This window comes from Micrasema longulum, unplaced genomic scaffold, assembly GCF_059751315.1.
Source record: "Micrasema longulum isolate JH-2025_06_02 unplaced genomic scaffold, ASM5975131v1 h1tg000899l, whole genome shotgun sequence".
Classification (NCBI taxonomy): domain Eukaryota; kingdom Metazoa; phylum Arthropoda; class Insecta; order Trichoptera; family Brachycentridae; genus Micrasema; species Micrasema longulum.
This window is the reverse complement of record NW_028278090.1, coordinates 71,050-92,608: the sequence shown is the minus strand read 5'-3', so window position 1 is coordinate 92,608 and position 21,559 is coordinate 71,050. Positions and strand designations below refer to the sequence as shown.

General features: G+C 33.6%; 1 protein-coding gene across 1 annotated transcript in view; it reads left to right on the top strand.

Annotated features, from left to right (window-relative positions):
• The window catches only part of LOC148278288 (uncharacterized), a 68,349-nt gene that overhangs the window by 5,547 nt on the left and 41,243 nt on the right, over positions 1 to 21,559 (top strand). The gene's annotated exons all lie outside the window — the stretch shown is intronic.

Here is a 21,559-nt window from a genome sequence, read left to right as displayed (position 1 = left end):
TTTTAGAGAAAACTTAATTTTTCTTTGTAGAGAAAACTTAATTTTTCTTTGTAGATAAAATTGAAGATACATTTTTACTTCCCATTAGACTACGGACTCAGGCAATGCAAATCGTGGCACCTCGTCGGGGCCCAAAATACGTTTTTTAATGTTTAATTAAGTTTTGATAATCGACGTCCGAATTTAGGTAATGTAATGTGTATTAATTTGTACATATTATAATTTAATTGGAAGGAAGTTTGGATAACCTACACGGGTGGTTATTTTCTATTCCACATCATGCTTTCATCAATCATCGCATCAGTCATCAGTGTATGGCGTATGGCTTCCATTCTTCGAACTTTCTAAACAAATAATGACGTTTTCTACAGACTGTACTTAGGGAAACGTGGCATGACTCATCGTTTACTTCTCACAATAATAAAATCACTATTGTGTATTATTCAATTATAAATATGTCGGTGCATACATGCTTATTTCACAGCATCTTCGGTACCGTGATTAATCTATAAGAATATCCCGGTTCGACTCCCAGAACAACAACATAAATATTTTCACACGAATCTGTTCACTTGAACCGGTATTTATTTATCGCTATTATAGAGAAGTCATACATAGTTATGAAGCTACGTGGTTTTTCAATTTTATTTTTGAGAAAAAGAAGATAAATAAATTTACTCTACATACGTCAGTGATTTTTTTAACATACAGTGTAAAAATGTCCAAAATGTATAAAATTCATAAAACTGGAAGACACTATCTATGATCGTAGCCACTAACACATAACACCAGAGTTATTAAACATCGACCCCTCCTACGTATAATGTCGTGACCCACTAATGATTTTGAATGTATTTCGTCTATATATTATTATAGCTTTAGTTCCGACCAACAAAAAAACATATTTTGCCATTGTTATGTTTTTTTGGGACGCATATTGTCGTATCTCATATTTAAGAATAACCCTTGCGAAAATTTTCGCAGGAAGAGTAGATATGACCGGAAGCGGCGTCAGTATCAATTACGGTTGTGTTCCCCGGACTAGACGGCCGTTCGTTTTTCTTTTTTTTTTCATTTTTTAAATTGCATTTTTTGTATATTTTTTTCCAAAATGAATCCCGTCTATGCGAAAAATTAAAGAATTCAGCTGACTAAAGCACAATAATGAGATTTAGCTTTGAAACCTAATTTACACTACCTACAATTAAAACTCTCCCAACAGATTCATCGTATAGTAAACCTAAGTCCAAATTTGCATGATAGATAGCAAAATTTTTAATAAAAGAAACTATTTAATTATATTATACATATTTGTTTGATTTGAAAACTAATATGTTATATTTGTTATAGTATACAGAATAACGTAGGCTGAATGCTGTCGAAATGCGATTTCTCAGGTGAATGTGTAGTAAAACTATGTACGATAGATGCACAAATGTTGAGATCTGTTCATTATGTAAGGCAAGCATCATTGACAAAATCAAGAAAGGAGCTCTGCGCTGGTTTGGACATGTAGAACGAATGTACAGCGAAAGAACGGCTAAGAATATTTATAATGCGAATGTTGATGGATGCAGAAATAGAGGAAAACCGAGAAAGACATGGCATAACCAAATCCAACAAATACTTGAAGATGGACATGTCAAAAGTCGGATAATCGGCGCGCGTGCATGAGAAGATGTATGAGTGTAGAGGAAGCGAGATCTGTATGCAAAGATGGAGTGTTGTGGCGTTCTATCCTCTCTGCCTACCCTTACGGGGAAACGGCATGATGGTTTGTTGTTGTTGGTATTATTGTCAGTGCTTGTTACGATTATATACGAGTACATCGCATCGTTTGAGAGTATCAAATAATTATTGTATGTTGCATATACAATCCATTTATTCAAATAATCCCGATGCAAAATATTGTATGTCATTCACAAAATATTTTACTTTACGTCTTTTCCCAATTATAATATCGTATGTGTATTTTTACAAAAGTCGCAGAACATTGAAAGATTTTTTGGAAGCTAATTTTAAAAAAAGATATAAAAATAAATATGCATAATGCATACCCTTTTTTTCAAAAATCGATCTTCATATATATTTTTACCGGATAAAAATATCTTTAAATCCTTCTCCTGTAAAACCGTGTTTTGTGGGTTACGACATTATACATAGGTGTAGATTTATTTATTCATTTTTTTCACATTATAAATAATAAAAATAATTTGACCCTACCGGGGTTACCCGTGCCGAGCACACTTAACAATATTTTTTATCTTTATTTACATTTGAGAATACACATGCTGTGACATATATTTATTTACCGAATTATTACTTTGTATTCCATCAATTTATTCGTTTGTTTTTTCTTTGCATTAGAGATGTAAACTTTTGCTCGAGTACTTTCTGCAAAATCGTAGAATGTTTGTGTCTACATAATATTATATAGCTTTCAGGTACGAACCTACGTCTTAGTAAAAACATTTTTACTGCCAATCGTAAAAAAATCTGTAAACCCAATACCTCGCTGGTGCGCCAGAACTAGAATTAGGTACAATGGAATGTCAAGAGATGTGCCGATGTTTGTCGGCATAGTAAACTTGCGTGTGCCGTACCAAGATTTAAAGGAACATTTTTTGGAGTTGTAGCAAATCTGTACCTTAAAGCTGAAAGGCTTGAAGTCACATCTTTTGCAAAATTGAGTTATGAATGTCATTTTGTTCATATATTCAGATAATATTCATGCTAAAAACATTGGAGTCCTCCGTTATACCACTACTGAAATAGCTTGTTCTAAAACACCAGTAGTGCAGTAATAATACTCATGCTTTCAACTAAATTCAACAGTTTGCTGGCATTAAAGCAGTGTATACCGAATAAATCCCACAATTTTTATAACAAACTACCTCTGACGCAGCGAGGGATTTTGCACAAGATTAAGTTTTATTGTTATAATCAACCATACTTAACCATTGTGTCATTTCTTTTGCCGTTAATTTCATTATTTTACTTTGCTTTTTTTCACATACTGTTTACTTTCAATAACTGTTTTATTGCTATTAATATCATATCATTAAATTTATATTTACCGGTTATTTTCATAAATTCTCGCCCCCTCCATTAAAAAAAAATACAATAATAAATACATGTGCGCAACAGGATTACACGTCGCGAAACGTAAATATTTTGACATTTAATATTAGGTGTTCACGGATGTTCCACTGTGATCGTGAATACGATAAACAACCGTGGTGAGAAATTGTTGTCACGTCGCTTATAAGCGCGTCGATAGTTATTTGTGATTGAGCTACTGACCTTTGATCTATTTGTCCGTGACACTAGCCACGGGACCACAACCCGATGGGTCGCAATTTTTTGTCGTAGCGTGATTTTTTATAACATATCGAAATTAGTGCATAATTTCTTCTTCCTATATAATTCCGTGTATCATGAATCGTACCTATTAATTCTTAGTAAAAAAATATCTACAACAGCCGTAAATATTATTTCGCTTTAGAATATTTCCCTTCGCTATCAGCGAGATAGCCTTCCAAGATGTCACCCTTTTTCGTGAAGCCTCATTGAACGTGACTACGTGGATACCTCTACAAACATAAAATACCCTATACATGTATGTATTATATCTCCTTGCGTCTTATGAACGTTATTTTCAGAATACCCTTAACTACGTTTTAGATAGGGGATGTTTACGAATCCTGTTTGCCGTCTCCGGACGTATGGTACGCAAATATGATAACTATTTTTGAAAAACGCCAAAGGTCAGACAGAAAATTGCATTCTGAACAACCAAATCAGTTCATATTTTATTTAGGCATAATTAGTGCGACGTGCGAGAGAGTGACGGAAAAACATTGTCCAAATACCTATTCTTCAATTATTTTTTTTAGACACCGCCTATCTTGTTAATTCTAAATGTCATCTCTAAAGTTCGTCTTACCTCTGATCTCTAATCCCGAGTCATTCAACTGTCTCCTAGCCAGACGTTCCCAATTTCTCGCCTGTACCACTCGTCCTTAACATATGATGAGAGATGAGACAAAGGAAACCCGAAGGCACTCCCCGAGAGGCAATAGCCTTAAGCTCCAGCAGACACCCCCTCCAGTTACTAAAAGTCTTTGTAGTCTCAAATCCATAAAAATATTCGAGTTTTTGGTAACAATTTTTAATTAAAACTGTATAATAATAATATATTTCTAAGAAAACTTAGCAAGAATACACACAAATACCTAATGAATCAAAGATTTTTTATCTAGTTCATAATGAGGAATTAATTAATTAATTTTTGTATATCGTATTATCAGCGCTATGATTTTTTAATGTTTAGTATTTCTGAAATTACTCCGCATGTGGCGTCAGAGGTTCTTTTCCGTTTATTATCTGTGAGTTCTGCCGATCGGTCCGTTTACGGTAAGTAAACCGGAAATCTTCCATAGCTCTCTTATCATTGGTTGATTCATATGAACTAGTGACGTCGTTCAAAGTAGTTATTTTGAATTTTCAAGATACTTTGCCGTATAATTAAATGCTCTAATTTTTACCGCGCGTAAGAAAACATTTTTTGGATCCAATTTCCCGTAGGTCTGAAGTTCTTCATTTTTGGGTGTTAACATGAATTGTGTCCATTTTTTTCCAAATTTAAAAATCAGCTGAGTTAGCAAAAAAAGGTAAAAGTTATGCATCATTCGAAAGAAAATTTTCCGCTCTACAAGATGTTGTGATTGCTTTTACGTTGTATATACTATTTTGATTAATTCAAGCCTTCAAAATGGATTGTCCATTAGACGAAAATGAGGATTTTCGGCACCTTCATTTGTTCGCGTTCAATCGAGGGAATAAAGCTGCTCGCGAAATTTGCGCAGTGTACGGTGAAGATGCTATGAAATATTGACTTATTTATTGGAAAATAATGAAGCATAATACATTTTGACTAATTTGTTTTATTTTTATTTTTCTGTGACCTTTTGTTCTCGTCATTTTGAAAAAAAACTGATACAATTTATGTTAACACCTAATCAAAGATATTTATCAAAATAAGTATCTTTGCTGACAGTTAAAAGTTACTTATTCATATTTTACAACAGAGATGGAGAATATTTTACTGGATAAATTTTGGAAATCTAGGCATTTACAGGGCTTATGAACTGTCATTGGCATATTTAAGTGGCCACTTTACACACTGTGTAACATTCACCATTTTCCCTATATTTAAACATCCATATTTTTATTTTTAAAATTATTTATTAACCCTTACGGATTATTACATTCGTTTTACAATAATAATATATTCATAGTTTATTTATACTCTGTTTGTAAAATAATATTTTTTACATTTTTCGTAAATTCTTTTGTTTGGTTTTCTTCAATTCTTACATCTATCTATTGATTTTTGTACAGTCAAAGATCTGAACACTTTATTGATGTGGGTGAGATAAATTTCAGGGTGCGTCTTATGATCCGATATGTCTTATCGTCCAAAACATTAAAAAAAAAAAAATGGATGTATTAATTTAGGTATTTTAGATGCGTCTTATGGTCCTATGTGTATGCGTCTTATCGTCCGCAAAATACAGTATATTTTTCAATTACCATTGTAAATTTTTGCTTATTTTAAAATTAAATTGAAAAAAAAGTTAAATGATCCTTTTCTCTATTTTCATTTACGCGAATGAAAAAAAAAACTTTTTCTATGGTCTGGGGTATGTTGCCGGTATTGGATTAACACCTTTCTTGCGCGTAAAAGTAACAATAAGCCTTCTCCACTGGAGGCTGTATTCTGGATTAGACGTGCGTAAAGCACCCTAGGTAGATATATACGTAGAAGCAATCAGAAGTCTCCTCCCCAGGCCTAGTAACCAGAGACGCCAAGCTAACAACCCCTAGACGTATGGGTCGATAACCATTCTAGGGGTACATGTACTAACTGAGATGACTCCGCACGACGTAGAAGGTTCTACGTTTATTTTTATTTCGTCCAATCTAAGACCCTTGGGCTTTGCGTTTGTCTCGAAATTCCCCGAACAATTTAGAAATTGACAAAGAAATTAGTGATACTAAAATAATTCTTATAAATTCTTCTGTAAGTTATATCTATAAATTATATCAGAAATATTTTGAATTTTTCCGTATGTTTGTAGACAAAAACTGGATTTTACTTTACTTATTAATTTTTTTATTTATTTAAACAAACATATTATATCAGAGATGGTGAACATTTTAGAGAAGGGATTACAGGGCTAGTGGCCATTCATTGGCTGGTTTAAGTGGCCACTTTACACAATGTGTAAAATTCACAATTTTTGCCTATGTTTGAACATCCATATTTCTGCCAGCCAATCAGGTCATAGACCTTGTTAATGCCCAAACTTCCATATTTCCTGAAAAATTCTTAATCTGTTGTAATAATGTTAGTATATATTTTTCCCTAACTTGTGAATGTACTCGTACAACAGTTAATTAATTAATAAGAAAAAAAATACTCAAAATTATTTCATTGGCTTCAGTATTGAGAACTTTAATTTCAAAAGATTTTTTTTTCTACACTATAAATTTATTATTTATTTACTATCGTCACTTAAATGTACGTCATAATCCCTATCCGCATTCAGTGGTGCATAGGGACCTGCATTGATACTCCAATTGCAGCGTATCTGGATGATATTGTTACATGGAAGGTAAGGTCACCAGTCCTACGCTTTAGGTACCAGTTCAGAATCAGTCTGCCTTCTTTATTTACTAACTAGGTACTAGTAGCAAAAAAATATTATATAGAAACCGGTAACATAGAAAGATTCGGTAAGTGGTTATATACAAGTGTTGAATAACATTTTTAACATTTTTTTCTAATTTTTTAAATATTTTTTTTCAAATCTTGTGTTAGGACTATTTTTTTAAAAAATACCGGCATACATATTATATCAACATAGCTGCGGTCTCATGACATCCCATTTGAACGTTTGAATTGATATAAAATTACAAAGAAAGCATTTAAATAGGGATGAAATTGAAATCATACATTTCATTATCAACCCTCAGCTGAACTTAATGCAAAAAATACATTTTCTTTTCATTTCATTTGTTGTTCTGATCAGACAAAGGGCTTTCCCCAAGTACTCGTGCAGTACATAGTCTAATATGACTCATAAGGGGGTGTCTTAACAAGTCTAAAGGGTGTGTGTGGAGATCAATATTACTCTTGGGGGTCGCAAAGGGATGGAAAATTAAGCTCACTTTAACATATTTATGTATTAGGGTAATTTGAAGCAGTAATTACTATACTGTGAACGTTTGTTAAAATACTTTTAAACTACGTTTGATATTTACTGATTCGGCATTCATTTTGTGGAATAACATGATTTAATTTATTAAATGACATATTTTGTCCAAATTTAAATTAAAAAATAATATATTTTTTATTTATGCTTTATTAAGTTAGTTCATGACATCTTAAGAACTAATATAAATTTTTAATAACATTCCAATTTTTTTATAAAAAATTCTCAACAACATATTTTTTCAAATTACTTTGAAATATTTTAATATTTTCAATCTTCTTTATTTCTTCAGGTTACTCATTGTACAGCTTCAATCAATCCCTTGTACAATGAGTTTTGAGATTCTGTTTTTCTCCTCATTGGTAATCTTAGCTAATGAAGTTATGAATAAATTTAAATTATGGTTTGACAAATCTTTAATATCTTTAAATACGGAAAACACAAAAATCATCCCATTTTTTATTAACAAAACAAATTTAGATTCAGTATTAAAAATAATTATTATTGTTAGTTGAATCGGCATTTACTTCGTAACACTTCATTCTTCAACACCTTAGATATGTGGAAAAAACCCCCCTGCTCCAAGTTTCACTGATTAATTTGTTTATTTTTGTTTAAATTTTATGACATTGTGAACAATATTCTGTGATTACTATATTAGTTTTATATCACCCGTCGATGGGAGGAGTGCTCTCCCGAAACTGTAGTAGTGTTCTTGTAAAATAATAAAAATTGTGTAACACCAATAACAAAGTTTTATTATCATAATAATTTTAAGTAATTATTCACCAAAGCAATTGCAACAAAACTAACTGTGATCTATTTATATTTTTTTGACTATCAATAATTCTTAGTGAAAAACGTAAATGTTAACGATGAATTATTTCTCGATTATTAGTGAGTAATGTTTACTCTTTAACTTAATTTATGAAAACCCAATTGGTCTTTTTATGTTAAAAACTCCCTGCTTTTAATACTTACTATGTATGACTGTATGTCTTCTGAATAAAATTTTAAAAAAATATTTTGAAAGATGGAAAAATATGATATGTCACGTTTTATAAATTTTGAGGGAAAGATTTTTCATTAGTGCCCCAAAAGTAAATTAGACACGACTTACATATAATTGCCTAGTCGTAAGTATGTGTATGTATTTATTATCAACTACCCCCAACCGGGCCCAATCAAATGGCAATGTAATTACCCCGACATAATACATAGGCAACACACACCATACTCGTATATCCGGTCTAATTTTAACAGATAAACTACGCGTTAACAGATAAAACTTGCAATTTAAATAGTTTAGTGAAGATAAGGCTCCGTCAGCGTAGTATTTATGTTACCCATTTTGTCCTCAATTTCCTACCGGATATGCACTGGCTTTGTTACTTAACGATAAAACAAGAGATACGGAAATTCATTTGTCATTTTTTTGTTTAACGCGTTCTTATGATCTACGAATCCGTGACGCTACCACGGGACCACAAATCGGCTATAATGACAATTGAATTGTTGTAATGTACAATACAAACGAAAAAAAAAACATAACTTTATTTAAACGTAAAATGGTATATACAGGTGTTGTTTAAACCCTGTCACATCCGAAACCACGATGATCAGGAGCTCAATCACAGATAACTATCGACATGCTAAAAAACGTGCTAAGTATTTGAGCAATCACCACGAACAATCATGAACACGCTGAAGTTAAAGCGGTCGCGTTGCAAAACGCCATAGATAAGTTCCGTATCCGTAGTCCGTGGTCAAACGTCAAATCAAAAAAGTCAACACGCGTGTAATCTCGTGCCGGTTTGTTATTTCGTTTTCAAGTTACAAACAATTACTATGGCGACTGCTTTTCTTAACATTTGGCTTGCCGACCGCCGGCTAAATGCAATACGGCACTCGAGAAAAATTGAAAGAAGGCGTGTGCGAGATTCAACCAATCCTCTTGAACTGACCGAAGTTGAATTTCGTTTTGCAACGCGACCGCTTTAACTTCAGCGTGTTCATGATTGTTCGTGGTGATCGCTCAAATACTTAGCACGTTTTTTAGCATGTCGATAGTTATCTGTGATTGAGCTCCAGGGGCTCAATCACAAATGACTATCGACGTGCTAAAAAACGTGCTAAGTATTTGAGCGATCACAACGAACAATTATGAACACGCTGAAGTTATCGCGGTCGCGTTGCAAACCGCCAAACGCCTTCAACAATTGTTTAGTTTAATAGCTTTCTCAATTTGATTCAAAACAAATAAATAGCATGATAAATTGTGAACAAAAAATAAAACTAAATTATTTTACTTACAGTTAAGGAATATTCTCCATATTTACACCGGTAAAATTCAAATATGTGATTGATTATGCGTTGCGAAACGTAAATATATTGAATGTTGACATTTAATACTAGGTGTTGCCAAGCATCAAGTTGAAGTATGACAATATTTAAAAAATATAATAATCCCGATCGATAACTTTCACGGATGTTTCATTGTGACCGCGCATACGATAAACAACCACGGTGAAAAATTGTTATCGCGCCGCTAATTAGCACGTCGATAGTCATTTGTGATTGTGCTGCAGTATGGGCAAGAAGACATATTAGCATATTAGAAACAATATTTAGAACGCAGAATTTTTTTAAAAATAAAATATTTAAAAAAACAAATGGTTGCTTACTTCTGCAGAGGAGAAGCGAGGGGGGCGTGGCCATGTATGTGGTTGACGGAGTATCAGACCCCCCCTCCCCTCTCCTCGCTTCGCCCTTGCAGAAGTAAGCAACCATTTGTTTTTTCAAATATTTTATTTTTGTAAATTTTATTCGTTCTAAAAATTTACTTTAATGTGCCAATATGTCTTCTTTGTCATACTGATCATCATGCTTTCGGATGTGACAGGGTTTAAAGAACACCTGTATAGCAGCAAGGTACCATTGACATTGACTAGGGAAATATCGCATACTACGAATACCGATAAAAATATATGAAATGGATTAAGAATAATTCATTGTATTTTCAAAATCAGTATGGATTTTGTGGAGAAATGTTTTCATACATAAATATAACAAAAGAAATTCAATAAAAATACGTTGCCAGAAAAACGCGACGTGACGCTTGGTTGTTGTGACGTCAAGATTCGTGATAATGTTTTAAACAAATTTCAATGGCCAGGGTCAAATAAACATGAATCGTGACGTATTTGGGGCGTGGCCAATGGAATGATCGTTTTTGCGTGAATTCAAAATTACAAATTTATAAATATTTTTTATGCCACTAATAAATAACTACGAGGTGTGTTCAGAAAATAACGGGAATTTTTAAATTTCGCGGATTTGGAGAGTCCGATTGTCGAAATTGCCACCGACAAAGCAAACAATGAATACAGCTGAAATGTTTAGCATACTTCAGGGGCATGTATACCAATATAATAATAATAAAAAATTACAATCGGACTTTTCAAACCCGCAAAATTTAAAAACTCCCGTTATTTTCTGAACACACTTCGTACATCAAAAAAGTCCAAATCTCGTCTCGAGTTTACAATGCGATACAATCGGGACATTGGTGCATGCAAACCATAGTTCGTGCTGTGCTGATCAAGGAACATTGTTTCGCAACCAGCGGATCGGAACATTGAATGGCAATTTTACAGGTAACAAAAATGATAAAAATAAGCTCTGTAGTCCAATCACAAATAACTATCGACGTGCTTAAAAACATGCTAAGTATTTGAGCGATCACAATGAACAATAATGAACATGCTTAAGTTATCGCAGTCATAAGTCAACGCGTGGGTAATTTCTAAGTCAACGCTCGTGTCGGTTTGTATTTTTTTTCCTCGTAAATAAATACAGTTCACTGGCGAAAAATCGGCATTTACTATAAAAAAATAATGCAATATATTGCATTTGCAAAATAGTAAGGAGTATCAAATACAAAAAACTGAAAATTAAATTACAAACAATTATTGTGGCGAGTGCTTTTCTTGACATTCGGCTTGCCAACCGCCGCCGCCGCACACTGAAGCCGAATCACGAATAGTTGGAATAAACCCTTTTTTGAAAAATAATATTAGTTCACAAATAATTCCTGGAATCGATAGTTGAATATACCTGGCATACAGCTCAGTAGTCTAAAGTCACGGTGCAAGTCAACTTTTATCCCTGTTCCAGTCGAAACTTGTCCGTCATTGGTGAAACTTGGGCCGTCTGCGATTTTAATACGAAAAGTCTCCTTGTGTTAATTGTAATTACTTTATGGTGCTTCCAAATTTTGTTATTATTTTAATATGGCGTTATTACTCACAGGTTAGACTATTGTTTTTTTGAAAATTTCGTTCGTATATTTTGAATTGAAATATTTTAAAGGGGTTTTTAAATTACTGGGGAATATATTTGCTTTTTTTTAGTTTATTGATTTTATATGTAAAGTTTTAGTTGATATCAGTTCATATCATGTCTATAGTTTTTAGCTTATTTGTTTACGTATTCACTGTTCTTAAGGAAATACAAAAAACATCTTGCGCATGTTTGCGCTTTTTCACATAAAGCGTCACTTTTGTCAAGGATGTGGAAACATAGTAAAAAGTAAGCATTTATTCATTAATTTCCATCATAATTTTTTGTTTAAGGATCAGGTACAACTAATATTTTTATAAGTAGACGTACCTTATTTGATCAAATGAAACAATCTGGCCACGTTAAATTGGCTGATCAAGTATCATGCTTGAAAAAAATTGTCGAAACACGTACTAAATGTCCAAAAGACCAATTACTAAGCCTTCATAAAAAAAATTCACTTTTTGTGTCTGATTTTAAGAAGAGGTGGCAAAAGGCCAATAGAAGAGAAAACAGATTCTCGGTTTGTAATAATGACTGGCTAGATGCTTCAATAGGTTTTCATAACTATTATGTTGTCCTAAGTAAAAAAGTGGGTCGCCCTCAAACAAATTTTGAAGAAACTTGTGATAGAGCTAAACGCCAAAAGACTAAATCTTTAAGATCAAAGCACTCTCCTAAGAAATTGTCATTCGCAGCACAGGTAAGTTTGCGAGCTGCTGGTCAAGTAGATGCATCCAAAGTTTTGAAGGAAGTTACGACAACTTCGCCCACAAGATCTGCCACATACAGAAATGCATTCAAGAAATTTAACATCTCTAAAAAAAGCAGCTTACAGGAAGAGAAGCTCTTTCAATGTTTATTGAAGTAAAACTCACCACACATCAATATAATATAATTCGAGAACATGACAAATTCTATTTCCATCTTACAAAAAAATACAACAGGCGAAAAAGGAATGTTACCCTCTAAAGGAAAGCATTGTAGTCACAGATACTTTTGCTGAAATTAAACTGCAAAGTTTACTTGACCATACTGCCATTCGTCTTTTAGAAGCTCATAAAGAAATTTTAGAAGGTCGGAAATCTGAAAATATAAAAAATATGACCCTTATATGCAAATGAGGCTTAGACGGATCTGCATAGTCAGAATACAAACAGATGTTTAGTAACGATCCAAATTCTAAGGATAATAATATTTTATATCGTCTTTAGTACCTTTAATTAATGAATGTTTGTTACCTCTTAGTTATAAAATACCTCTTAAGAAGGGGTAAGCGCGTGGAGACGATGACAAGAAAATGGTTGCGGTAACAAAAAAAAATATTCAAGATAAATTTAAGACCGAAATGGGTTTGCCTGTCGACAAACCAAAACCCGGTTTTGGAAATAAAAATGATGGCAATACATCCAGGCGTTTTTTCAGTAATCCGGAAGTTGCTACTTGTATTACTGAAATAGACAAAAAAATAATTAGGAGATTCAAAATTGTCTTACAAAAAATTTCCAGTGGCCATGAAATAAACGTGAATAAGTTTCGGATTTACGCCATGGAAACTGCAAAACTCTTTGCTGAAAAATATGCGTGGTACCCGATGCCTCCACCTGTTCACAAAGTTTTAATTCACGGACCAGAAATAATAAAACATGCTTTATTACCTATAGGCCAGCTAAGTGAAGAGGCACAAGAAGCAAGGAACAAAGAATTCAAAAGATACAGAGAATGCTTCTCGCGAAAAATGTCTCGTATCAAAACTAATGAAGATGTTTTAAATTTACTTTAAATATCTTCGGACCCTCTTATTACCAGTTTGCGAAAAGTGCCTGTAAAGAAAGACGTAAATTTTGAAAAGGACACTTTGGATTTATTGGCTCCACCTAATATTATAACGTCCGACGCTTCCACGCAATCCACGATCGGTGAAAACGAAGCCGAAAATTCTTCAGATAGTGAATAAAGTTTTAAAAAATCATGTTTTTCTTATTAAAACTACTTTATAACAATTTAAATACATTGTTTTATTTATTTCATATTTAAAATACCACTAAAATAATTTATTCCGACAATTCGTAATTCGGCTCCAGTGTGCGCCGGCTAAATGCAATAAATAGCGTGATAAATAATAAATAAATAAATTATTATGAAAATAAAACTTTGTTAGAACTAGTGTTACACCATTTTTATTATTTTACAAAAACACTACTACAGTTTCGGGAGAGCACTCCTTCCATCGACTGGTGATATGAAACTAATATAGTAAACACAGAATTTCGTTCACAAAGTCACTGTAGTAGTGTTCTTGTAAAACAATAAAAATTGTGTAACACTAATAACAAAGTTTTATTTTCATAATAATTTATAATGAAGTGCTACGAAGTGAATGCCGATTCAAACAACAATAATAATAAATAAATAAATGAAAAAAGCAGTTTTGGAATATTTTCCATATTTACACCGATTAAATTCAAATATATGATTGCGCAGCAGGATTATACGTCGCGAAACGTAAATATTTTGATATTTGACATTAGGTGTTCATTGATGTTGCATTGTGATCGCGAATACGATAAACAACCATGGTGAGAAATTGTTACATCGTCGCTTATTAGCACGTCGACAGTTATTTGTGATTGAGCTACAGGTTTGTGTACTAATGCAGCGCCTTATTTTAGTGCGCTCGTCATTAGATCAGCCCTGTAAATGCCGCAATTTTTAAATCTTTTTAAAAAAAGTTCTTTGTTTCTGTTGTAATATATTTTAAGCGCAAAGAATTCACGCCTTGCGCTAAGTATTAGTTGTTACAATGCAAAGTACAGCCGCTTAGTTAAGTACAGCATCATTTGCTACTATTGGGTATATTGAAATGACCTTTTAGCTTGTTGTGAGTGTGATGTCATACGTCATCTGATGAATGTTCCACATTTGTTGTTTTATAACGCTTTTGCAGATTCCATTTGACATTCTGACGACACACTAATAAAGATAAATCTATTCCATCTTAGTCACAAACAAGTAGGCATATTACATTTTTTCTAAGAACGCTGTATTCCTTTTCAATTAAACTTGGTACGTACATTTTACAGGGTGTTTGGTAGAGAGTGGAACAAAAAGAAGGTACATAGATGGAATGGGGTCATTTGGAACAAATTTGCTGTAGTGGCCTGTCTCCAGATGTCACTAATTTATCATTACAATTGTAAAAATGTTTTTGTTTTCATTTTCACAGATTTTTGTATTGTCCAATCAACTCCAAATAATTTTTTTTCTTGCTAGTGCTTTACCGTTGCACTAGAGCAAATATTTATTTACATTTTTTTTATTTTTTTATTTATTTATTTAATCCAATATAAAATACAATACAAATTCATAGTTAACAGAATTGTCTATACAATAGGTAGGTACATTCAATATATATATATTTTTATGGATATAGCCACTCCACTGGCCCACAGGCACGTTCCGGAGTGACAGTGTATTTTTTATTCATACATAATTGTACATAATTTCACATCAATTGTGTGAAAATTTAAAAGAAATAAAAAAAAATTAAAATTAAAACATATCTACATCAATAAAACGAAAAAGGATTTTCAAGAAACTATAATTACATTCTTATATATGAAACATATTCCTCAGCTTCCTGTCTAGTCTTTTTAGTAATCCATTTATGTACTCTAGCTTTGAAAATATTGTTTTTCATTTTGTTCGCCAATATGTCTTTGCTTAAAAAGTTGTATAGCTTAGGGGCCAGAAACGTATAATGCCTTTGTCCGTAATTTGTAACATAAAACCAGTTTTCTTCTATTTTCTAATGTTTTCACACATCTGCCACGTCTCAATATTGCCCTCATTCCCCTATTCTGAGCTTTCTGCATGGCATAATATTGATTTTCAGTGCTCAGAAAGAGAACACTAGAACAATAATTGAAATGCGGCAAAACATTTAAATGATTCTTCTAATTTTTTTGCAAAATTATTATCTAAATAAGAAAAGTGTAAGTATATTTCAGGCACCGTGCTTAAGATCCACAAATGCTCCTAAACACATATCAATTTACCCTGGTTTTTATATCACAAGTCTCGATCAATTAATTATGCTGATTATATGTATGTAAATGTACCATAGAGTGCTGCTTGTTCATATTATCACACATGTACATATTTATTAGTACACATGTATGCGCATAATCGCGTCTCCTTAATGTAGTATTGATGTACTGTTTATGGTAATTTCGGCCTTGTGTGAGTGCACGATTTATCCGGTGAATGAAATGCCGAATTTTCAATTTAAATAACAATGAGCAATAAACAATAAGTAGAATAGTCGGCAAAAATATAAGAAGAAACGTCTTATTGTATAGTAAGTCTTGGTGCAAACTTTCCTCGGCTCTGTACTATATAATACGAGGAATGAAGAATGTAAACTTCTCCCTCTGTAATCCGACACATAACTTCTCCGGCCATTCTAGTAATCCGGCGTTTTCACGAGGTAAAAATTAGAGCATTAAATAGTACGGTAAAGTTTCCTGAAAATGTACGAAAAACATAATAAAAACGAACTGCTTATTTGCCGGATTACCGAAAGACCACTGTATTTAATAATTATATATTACCATTTCCAATGTATACAATAAAACATTCAAACGGTTGAATGCGTCATTATTAATAATTTACAATAATCCGGCAGTGCTCTGGTGCGATATCTGCCGGATTAATAAAAGACCACTGTATTGAATAATGATGTATTACCATTTCAAATATGTTTAATTTTTGCCAATAAAATAGTTTTAGTTTTTATTTTAACCGTACTATATATGTCAATAGTTACTCGGGTATTAGCAGTTACACGACACGCCCTCAATTTCTGGAAAATTACACTAAATTGTTGAATTATGTCCATTTTTAAGATACTGTTATCGTTAATAGCCGACCTGCAGTATTCAGAAATGCATTCAATGCAACGGCGTTGAACTGCATTCCGGTCAATGGTTTAACGTTCAGTTCCTAGTGGGACAATGGACCTAGAATCCATTGTAACATCGTCCCATCAGCCATCTGCTTATTGCACCAGATAGATAAAACCGCAAAAACGACTAAACTCTGGTTTTTGGTTGGTTCAATCCACGGCGGTCGGAAATCGTAGTACACATTTCGTTGTTTAACCGCTGCGCTGTTTTGCGGTTGAACAGACTCAACAAACGGGTGACAGATACAAAATTGTTTTGTGCATGAAATATAATATTTATATTTGTAGTATATATTATGTATGTATTTGGAAATCCTACAGTGACGTGTTAGCTGTGAATATTGTTGATATTGTTGCTAGTCCGAAATTTATGACGCATTGGGAGCATCAACTAACACATGGCCTCGCAAAAAATATAAATACATCTAGGTACTCCCCCACGACACGCTTCAATTCTTTTAGTATGGACTACGAATACTTTGTTAACTACAATATTATTTCTTATTCCCCGATTTCTGAGAATTTTCGTTTAAAAAGTGTTTGATACTCAGTAATGTCTCTTTAAAAAAATGTACCCGAATTGTTAGTCGTTTTCTCTCGGCAGATTAGTCACAAGTTTGCGAGTACGTTCAACGTTAGGGCGCGTCCAGGGTGCTGGCCTAGCTCGATGGCGACCGCGGGCGCGAAATATCAAACTTACGAAAACGTATGAAAAACGCCACACATGGCCATAGTGCCGGGCCTGTCGGGCGCGGCAAAAAAAACACAATACAAAGATAATAAAGAACGCAATTCTAATTTATGTCATACAATTTGTAAACATATTTAATCTATGTAATATTGCAAAATTATCGACAATCGCAATCTATCTATGAGGAAATTCTTATTCTTATTCTTAGTGGTGGGGGTCAGTGCTATGCAAGCTCCTGACGTCGCTACGACCTGTGAAGATTTATTGTCACGGGTCCCCGTAAATAGTTCTCCCCCTCCAAGCCCAGATCCGTAAAGTATTGGGCTATTAATTAGGTAGGGGGCGAGCTCTTTAACATCCTCGGGTTTGACTAGTGATCCCCGAAAATGAGGCTTCTTTTATGGTGTAAAGCATCACATTAACATACAATGACAGCACCCACCGCTTTAAGACTTGTGCCTTTCTTCAGTTTCGCATATTCACTATCAATTTTTAAAAAGCGAAAATTCAATATTTCTTTACCATCACACCGCGGAAATAACAAAACAATGAATCTTTAAATGTTTTCATTGTACTCCTTTATGCAGTATTGTCAATTTGTGATTAATCAAGCACACATGGTCAGCACAATCACCTTTTTCTAATTTCCCAGCATGACAGTGAAGTAATACAGTGTTAGTTCCAAATTGAGACCGCGACCGCATGCTCCAGATCCCGCTTCGGAAAGGAAAAATAACGTAGTAATACAACCAAATCAAAAAACGACACAAAACCCAAATATGTATAAAAAACTTTAGAAGAATTTGCCCTATACAACACGCACAAAAACAATACGTATACCAAAGCACATAAGTACATCAAATTATCAAGACACTACTGGCAAAGTCCCAACCCAGATAATTAACATCATCCCTATAGAACTCAGGCGAAATTACCTCTCGTCGTGACACTGATCCCCGCAAAAACCCTAATTGTCCTAATACCAACAGTAGGAACAATACTGTGCAAAGACCCTAATCGTCCTAACAACCTCTCAGACCTTAGAGCAGACGAAACGGGTCCTAGAGCATGGTCAGCGCGCGGTTGTCTCGAGTTAGTCTACTATTTAGATTTGTAATTTACCACTTCTCTTCTATGAGACAAGAACAACACAGACGGACAAGAGTTCAGTTCAGACAACCGATGCTAGTACCCAAGTTTGTATTTATTTATCTTAAACTGATTTAGTACTCACGGTAGGCCTTTGCTTAGTTCCTCCCACTTTTCCACGCATTCGCTCACAAAATGGAAAAACGCTTTAACGTTAGTTGGATTAGCCAATAAGCATAGAATGTTTTTAGGTGTTTCCTCATTTGCACTGCAGAACCCACATCTAGAAGTTCAATCTGCAGTGCCCTGGGCGGGCTCTAGAGATAACCATCACTTGACTCCGGCTGCGCTTTTTTAGGTCAAAAGCAAAACTTTGCGAGTCCTTATGGGAAATTCAGTGGTTTTTAAAATATTTTTTTATTTGTTAATCGACTATCAAACGAAGCCAAAAAGGCTTTTATTTTTTGGTATCCTTTTATCATCGCTACGATTTTTTTATGTTTTGCATTTTTTAAATTACTCCGCGCGTGACGTCACTAGTTCTCTTCGGTGAGTTGTCCTGATTGGTAGGTTAGCTTCTCGGAAACCGGAAATCATCACAACAGTCTGTCATTGGTTGATCTAAAAGAACTTACGAGTTTTTGTTATAATTTTCATTTATTTTAGAGAAATTTCGTCGTACAATTAAATGCTCTAAATTTTACCGCGTCTGAGAAAAAAAAAAATTCCATACAATATCCCGCAGCACTGAACTTCGTTATTACGTTATTGTAAAGCAAATTCTAAAACGTAATAGACCCATCCCATATTTGAATTATGAATAAATAATAGGTTACGTTTATTTAAACATGTTCGTTTATTGAATAATATGTGGATTTTCCGAAATGTTTACAAAAATACTGTCTGGGTTTGGATCGGATGAACCACACGGCAACATCTTTATGGCTTATCAATCATTGGATTCTATTCTCGCCAATTGCTAATTTTCTTACGAATACTTGGCAATCTTTGCACGTGTTATTAAGCGTAAGTTTAATTTAAACAACCACCGTGTTTATTTGTCGGAGCAATAGCAATTAACTCCGCTGTATCCACATCGGAATAAGTCATCACCGATATTTATAGAGACCTCGGTAAATGGACCGTTACAATTAAAATTACTGTCATTACCAATTTGGTGATAGCAGACGACCATTTTGTTGTCTGGGTCTGTGTTTGTTTGATTTATCTTACATACATACCAACCCACATAACTTAGACACGTCTGGGCCAAGTTAAGGACGTCATTCCTACACCATGACGGTATAGTTAAGAGATAAATTCTCCCGAGTGATTACGAAGATACATTACCGACCCACCTCCTTCTTGTTTTGGGTAGGGACATCGATTTGTAACAAGGGGAGCGTACGTCACGGTACACATATCTACACACCAAAGTGACATAGCTTCATTATGACGTCATAGATAAATTCTCCCTCCCTTAAATTTTGAGTTAGGTACATCGGTATGTATCGACGGGTCTAGCACCCCTCAGTACGCATATCTACGTATTAAAAGTGTCAAAAATTTTGTTCCGCCGATAATTTTTTTCTTTAATTACAATTTATTTAAATTTGTAATCGTTCTGAGGTTGCCACTTTTTTTCTTAAGTCTAATTATTAAAAATAAGTAAGAGAAAAATGTCAATTTTGAAGTTGAATTTAATTCTGACAGAACTGTCAGTTTTAAACAAACGCCTAGATGTTTTTACATATAATGTGGCTAGATTCTGTCCTATTAACATGTAAGAGCATCTAGGCGTAAAAATATTACCACTGCAACAACAAAATTTGATTTTTATATTTGAACCTGGTTGTGGTCCCGAGGTAGTATTGTGGACTCACGAGCCAAAGGTCCGAGGTTGAAATCCCACTCTACTATAACTCGATTTCCATTTTTCCAGCACAAGTTGTTTACGACTTTTGGGAAATGGTCTGAAAATTTTAATATTTGAGTTAATAACAAGAACTCAAGTATTTTTTTTTTAAATACCAAAAAAAATCATCTGTTTTACTATCTTCCTGAGTGTACGTATCGAGACGTTAAAAGAGCCGGCTTTGTTATCGCTCGGTAGATAAATTCAGTCGAAAGTTAAGCATACCGTCTTGGTAATTGTCAAAAGTCAATAAAACACTTTTTTAAGCGGGCATTTTTTTACGTGAATTGGGATTTATTGTACTTTATAATCGCTTTGAAGTGGCCACTAGTTATCACAGAAACCTATTTTATATAATTTCAATATAAATGAGAAGTATTTAAAATTTCAATTTCGTAAGAAACGCGAGCTTAATTTTCGGCTTATTCATTGGTTGGATTCGATCATATGACAGGTCGGTAGAACATACCGAGATAGAAAGAGTCAGTACAGAAGTTAAGTATAACGTCTCGGTATGTACCGATGAAGATAGCCTTCATAATCGCGGCCCTGGGCTGTATTTCTAAGTCTGTATTCTGATTCTAGACATAAGATCATCTATATTTGTATGTGTGTCTATACTCAATATTTATTATCTACCTTTTCATTATTTATTCTATCGTTCAGTGACAATGTGTGACATTTCGCGATATTTATTTTAAGCTTAATCTCTTTCCTGTCGTTTACTAATCCTCGGTTATAAAAAATCACCACTACATCATTCTCCATGACATGATTTTATTTTATTTTAATAAATTTACGGACAGAGTGAAAAACGCAAAGATAATGGACCAAAATTATGGGATCCATGTTAAGTATATGTGCAAGAAGTGTATTAAATACTATTATTTGTTTTACAATTGATTAGTAATGCAATTTAATTTAGAATCAAAATAATTCCGATCCCGAATTCCGCTAACAAGTCTGATCATACTGGGAAACCATTGCTAGTTTTATGATGACCGAGGAATAGAATTTCACTATTTCTGAGTGTACGTGAAGGAACATGAGGTATTTGTTGGAGAATAGTCGAGATATTAAATAAAATACGTATTTTTAAGATGCAGATTAAATCTGCATTAAATCGGGGCTTTGAAAGACTCGATAGATCTAGAAGATGTGCCATATCGATATAGTTATAGTTTTCTCTTGTGCCTCTTAATTTGTAAGCAATTTTTCTTATAAATGTATTCCGAACAGACTCGCAGATAACATGCGCAATATAGGGAAAATGATTT